We start from the raw sequence: 6,000 nt of genomic DNA on the forward strand, positions 1-6,000 counted from the left end.
TATATATATATATATATATATATATATATATTTCAATACAAAGATGCGCTGCACTCACAGTGCATCTTTGTATTCAGATCTTTGACTTGGATTCAGCCCATTGTGTCTGCGCCTGTTGCTGAGCGTGCTGCAGATCAAGATCCAAATTGGGTACAGATTAAGAAGCAGCAGCGGCGCCCGTGAACTCACAAGAATCATGGAAGAAAGAAGGAAATCACCTCTATGGTAGAGCGCCAAACGTCCGGGTCGGGAGTCTCCCTGGAGGTGAGTGTAATGACATAAAAAAGTTAATGTTATTCACGAAACAGCCACGAACGCTCTTTGATAATTTGAGTCAAATTGACATACAATACTGTTAACACGCAAGTAGTGTGGTTAAGAGCCGGTTGCAATAGTATGGGGAAAGTGGTTCCCATACCATATTGATGCAGTGAGTAATAAATAGACTGTTGTTGGAAGTATTTACAAATAAAACAGCAATGGACGCGCCGAAGGCAAAACGGGCAATGAAAGCAGCAACAATGTTTTAACCAGGCATGCAGCTCACGTTGAACTCGACGGGAGAGAGCAACATACATTGTTGCGGGGTACCTGAAGGCTCATCCCTAAGTCCGACACTTTTTAACATATACGTGTCGGACATTGCTAACATCATTCGAGCACATGGGATGAGCCTTACCTCCTATGCGGATGACACGCAGCGGGTCTTAGCTATTAAAAACGACGGCCAAAAAATAGCAGAAAATTTAAAAGAGGGTATGTTGGCAATTGGGGCATGGATGGCCACCAATTGCTTAAAACTTAATTCCGACAAGACAGAAGTTGTCATCTTTGGACAATTAACTCCAGAATGGTCCTCAGTATGGTGGCCTACTTTCTTCGGAAACCCTCCCAAACCAGCCAGCAAAGTGAGGAACTTGGGAGTTGCCTTTGACGACCGCCTCAACTTTCTTCCACATGCCAATCTAATCACCTCCTCTGCTTTCCACAAACTGCGACTCATAAAGAAAATCCTTCCCTTCCTCCATGATACGGCTGGCAAAACTTTGACTTCTCTGGTGTTGTCCACCCTGGACTACTGTAACGCTCTGTTTACAGATGCCCAGATAAGGGTCCTTAATAAAATGTAAATTATTCAGAATTCAGCAGCCAGACTCTTGGGCAGAGTTCCTAAATATAAATCTGCCACAGAAACCATCAGACACCTACATTGGCTGCCTATCAGAAATAGGATCAAGTTCAATTAAAGACCTGGCTGTTTAATCAGTAAACAAAGATCCCTCTTCCATCAGGAGTAAGTACATGCAGATATGCTAGCGCCGAGACGCCTAAGGGCATTTGTTCACGCTCTATAAATGTCATTAATAAATAATAATAAATAAATACAAGAGAGTCAGGGTAACTCACCAAAGCAATTAAGTAGAACGCCTGTATAAGAAAGAGATCAATAAAAGCTTGGAGGCCATAGCTCTGGAGAAGTATATAGAGGTAAATCGGGTCCCTAGAGGACTATGGATTTTCACAATGCCAACACATCCAGACACCAAAGGGCCTTACTAGAAGAATGGGGTAAAAATAATATGCAATGTTCAACCAATATGATGAAAATACTCCTAAAACATGCCTCAATAGACCGGGATGTGATAACAAAAATACATTGAGGATGTGGAAACACAAATTAAAGCTCACCCTAACCAAGAAGAAGCAAATAAATTATGAAAGGAGATGGAAATACGTCTGGAAAAATATGAAACCGAAATCCAAGAACTTAACTAAAGAAAATTTAAAAGGGATGAAGTGGACTACATGCAAGGAAGAATATTGACATTTGCAAAAAGATTTGATGCATTAAAAAGGAATTATCCAGCTAATAAATATAACACACCTGGAGATATTACAAGTGAATCTGATATCAGTGAAGGGGAGGGAACAAGCAGACAGAATCCAGCTATTAAAACAACTTTTTTAGAGGGATTGCGTCTAATGCTAATCGATCAAATAATGACAAGTGGAGAGGAGTAAACTAAGGGAGAGGCAGAGGAAATTTGGAGGCCTCAAAAATTCAAGAAAAACCATCAAGGAGGAAGAAGGAAATATCCACTCTGCAGCTTGAAGAAATAAAATCAAATTTAATTGTAAGTATATCGCAACACAAACTAACGGATGGAGGAACCACACTATTGAATAAAGGACTCTCTTTCTGCCTCGAAACCCATTATGATTATACCCACACAAGAATTGATTTGTATAAATACATAAGAAAATTGAAATTATCAAAAACAAATGCGATTAAAAGTCTAAAAGGAGACCAATCAAATGAGATAGAAATAACTGAACATGAGAACATTAAATTAACCATCTATCAAATCCCCTATTTAAAGAATATGTTTGATCTGATGTTGGGGGATGAAGAGATATCAGAGGAACAAATTCTACAAGGGTTATCAATTGAAACTGACACACATCCCTCAAGTGGCCTAAATAAAAAGTCAAAATACTGTCCGGCACTGTCACCATGAACTAAATTTGATTTCTTTTCAGAAGCGATAATAGGAGAATTGGACAAAATGTCAAAAATTAAACATCAAACCAAAAAGGAAAATCTGACATGCAAAGAAAGAAGAGCCTTGAAATCGTTGATGGAAAATAAAGCCATATTAATTAAACCCACGGATAAGGGTGGAAACATTGTCCTCATGGACAAAAATGACTATACAAAAGAAGCATATAGACAATTAAATGATGTCACTAAGTACACCAAGCTTCAAAAAAATCAGATCAATCAAATGACAGAAGATTTGAATTTGAAATTAAAAAATTGGCATTATAGAAATTTAATTAATGACAATCAATCAATCACGGCATTTGTAAAGCGCGCTACTCACCTGGGAGGGTCTCAAGGCGCTGGGGGAGGGGGAAGTTACTGCTCGAACAGCCAGGTCTTGAGCTGCTTCCTGAAGGAGAGATGGTCTTGGGTTCGCCGAAGGTGGGTGGGGAGGGAGTTCCAAGTCTTGGCTGCCAGGTAGGAGAAGGATCTTCCTCCGGCGGTGGCTCTGCGGATGCGTGGTACGGTGGCGAGTGCGTGGCTGGTCGATCGTAGCTGGCGGGTGGGCGTGCAGAAGGTCAAGCGGTCGTTGAGGTATTTGGGGCCCAGGTCGTGGAGAGCTTTGTGTGCGTGGGTGAGGAGTCTGAACGTGATTCTCTTGCTGACGGGGAGCCAGTGCAGGTCTCTCAGGTGTCCGGTGATGTGGCTGTGTTGGGGGATGTCCAGGATGAGTCGTGCTGAGGCGTTCTGGATGCGTTGGAGGCTTTTTTGAAGTTTGGCTGTGGTTCCGGCGTAGACGGTGTTCCCGTAATCCAGTCGGCTGGTGACGAGTGCCTGGGTGACGGTCTTCCTGGTTTCAGTGGGGATCCATCTGAAGATCTTGCGGAGCATGCGCAGAGTGTTGAAGCACGAGGATGAGACGGCGTTGACTTGTCTGGTCATTGACAGGGAGGAGTCCAGGATGAAGCCCAGGTTGCGTGCGTGGTCCGTTGGTTTGGGAGCGGTGCCCCACCAGGAGTCGTCCCAGGCGGAGGGTGATGATCCCAGGACGAGGACTTCCGTCTTGTCTGAGTTCAGTTTGAGGTGGCTGTTCCTCATCCAGTCGGCGACGTCTTTCCTCCCTTTGTGTAGGTTGGCTCTGGCGGTGGTGGAGTCGTTGGTGAGGGAGAGGATGAGCTGGGTGTCGTCGGCGTAGGAGATGATGTTGAGGTTGTGTTGGCGTGCGATGGCTGCGAGGGAGCTCATGTAGACGTTGAAGAGGGTTGGACTGAGTGAAGATCCTTGTGGTACGCCGCAGATGACTTCGGTGGCCTCAGATCTGAACGGAGGGAGGCGGACTCTCTGGGTTCTTCCGGTGAGAAATGAGATGATCCACTCCAGCGCTTTCTCTCGGATTCTGATGTTGCTGAGGCGCTTCACTAGGGTGCGGTGGCAGACAGTGTCGAACGCCGCAGAGAGGTCCAGGAGGATGAGGGCCGCTGTTTCCCCGTTGTCGATCAGGGTTCTGATGTCGTCGGTGGCTGCGATGAGGGCGGTCTTGGTGCTGTGGTTGGCCCGAAACCCGGACTGCGAGGGGTCGAGGGATCCGTTCGTCTCGAGGAAGGCGGCAAGCTGTTTGTTGACGGTCTTCTCGATGACTTTGGCCGGGAAAGGAAGGAGCGAGATGGGACGGTAGTTTTTGAGGTCGGTGGGGTCCGCCGTTGGTTTCTTCAGGAGGGCGGTCAGCTCGGCGTGCTTCCAGCTCTCCGGGAAGGTGGCGGTGTGGAAGGAGGAGTTGATGGTGTCTCGGACATGGGGTGCGATGACGGCGTCGGCTTTGTTGAAGATGTGGTGTGGGCACGGGTCGGTTGGTGATCCGGAGTGGATGGAGTTCATCGTGCGGGTGGTGCTTCGGTGCTGACCGGGGTCCAGTTGCAGAGGGTGGTGGTGGCGGGCGTTGGTTCGGTGGTAGGGTGCGTGGTCTGTGCGTCGAAGCTGTTGTGTATGTCGGCGATCTTGCGGTGGAAGAACGAGGCGGGTGAGTCGCAGAGGTCTTGCGAGGGAGTGATGTCGTTGTTTCCGGCGCTGGGGTTGGAGAACTCTTTGACGATGCTAAAGAGTTCCTTGCTGTTGTGGGCGTTGTTGTCCAGTCGTTCTTTGAGTGCCGTCTTCTTGGTGGCGCGGATCAGCTGATGGTGTTTGCGGGTGGCATGCTTGAGGGCGGTCCTGTGGTCTGGTCGAGCCGCAAGGCTTTCTCGAGGGTGCGGCAGTTCTTCTTGGATTCCTTGAGTTCGTCGGTGAAGCAGGGGTTTTTCTTGCTGCCGGGTCTGCTGGGAGGGTTCTTTAGTGGTGCGAGGTCATCGGTGCAGGCGGTCAGCCACTTGGTGAGGTTGCTGGCTGCTTCGTTGGGGTCCGTTGAGCTGGTGGGAGTGTTCTGGCTGAGGGAGGCGGTGAGCTGCTCGGCGGTGATCTTGTTCCAGCTTCGGCGGGGGACCTGTTGCGGCTGGTGGTGGGTCGTAGTTTTCCTGAAGCTGAAGTGAAAGCAGCTGTGGTCGGTCCAGTGGAGTCCGGTGGCGTGGCTGAAAGAGATGTGCTTGCTGGATGAGAAGACGGGGTCAAGCGTGTGGCCGGCGTAGTGGGTGGGGGTGTTCACCAGTTGATTGAGTCCGAGGTTGGCGAGGTTGTCCAGCAGGGCGGTGGTGTTTCTGTCATTTTTGTACTCCAGGTGGAAGTTGAGGTCCCCTAGGAGGATGTAGTCGGCGGAGGGAAGGGCTTGCGGGCTGATGAAGTCTGCGATGTCTTCGCTGAATTGTGTGCGTGGTCCTGGTGGTCTGTAGATGATGGTGCCTCTGAGGGTGGTCTTGGGGTTAGAGTGTATCTGGAAGTGCAGGTGTTCGGCGGCGGTGAAGGTTTCGTCGGAGTTAGTCGAGATGTGGATGGTGTTCTTGTGTACGATGGCGACGCCTCCTCCCGTCTGGTTGATGCGATTCTTCCGGGTGATCTTGTATCTGTCCGGGATGGCTATGGCGATGTCGGGCGCTGAGGAGGCGTTCATCCAGGTTTCGGTGAGGAAGGCGACGTCTGGTGCTGTCGCGTCGAGCAGGTCCCAGAGTTCCATGACGTGCCTGTGGACGGAGCGGGTGTGGAGCAGGATGCACTTCAGGTGGTTGCTGTTGGACTCGGTGGGGGCAGTACAGGTCCAGTAGCAGGTGAATCGGCAGGCTCTGCAGGCGAAGGGCCCGTGGGTGCGCCTCGGGGTGGCTCGGTAGCAGGCAGGGTTCTGGCCGGCATTGAGTGCGTGGAGGGTTGCGGCATCGTAGGTCAGTCGTGTAGTCTTGCCTCAGCGAAGGGGGCCAGGGGTACTGGCGCTGGGCGCGGTCCAGGTGCAGACGGGCTTGCCTTTGGCGCACAATTGGCACGCCCGCTGTGCGTCAACGCTGCGCGTGCGTGAGGGCAGCATAAGTAGGGAGACAGGT

This window comes from Lissotriton vulgaris, chromosome 3_2, assembly GCF_964263255.1.
Source record: "Lissotriton vulgaris chromosome 3_2, aLisVul1.2, whole genome shotgun sequence".
NCBI classification, from domain to species: domain Eukaryota; kingdom Metazoa; phylum Chordata; class Amphibia; order Caudata; family Salamandridae; genus Lissotriton; species Lissotriton vulgaris.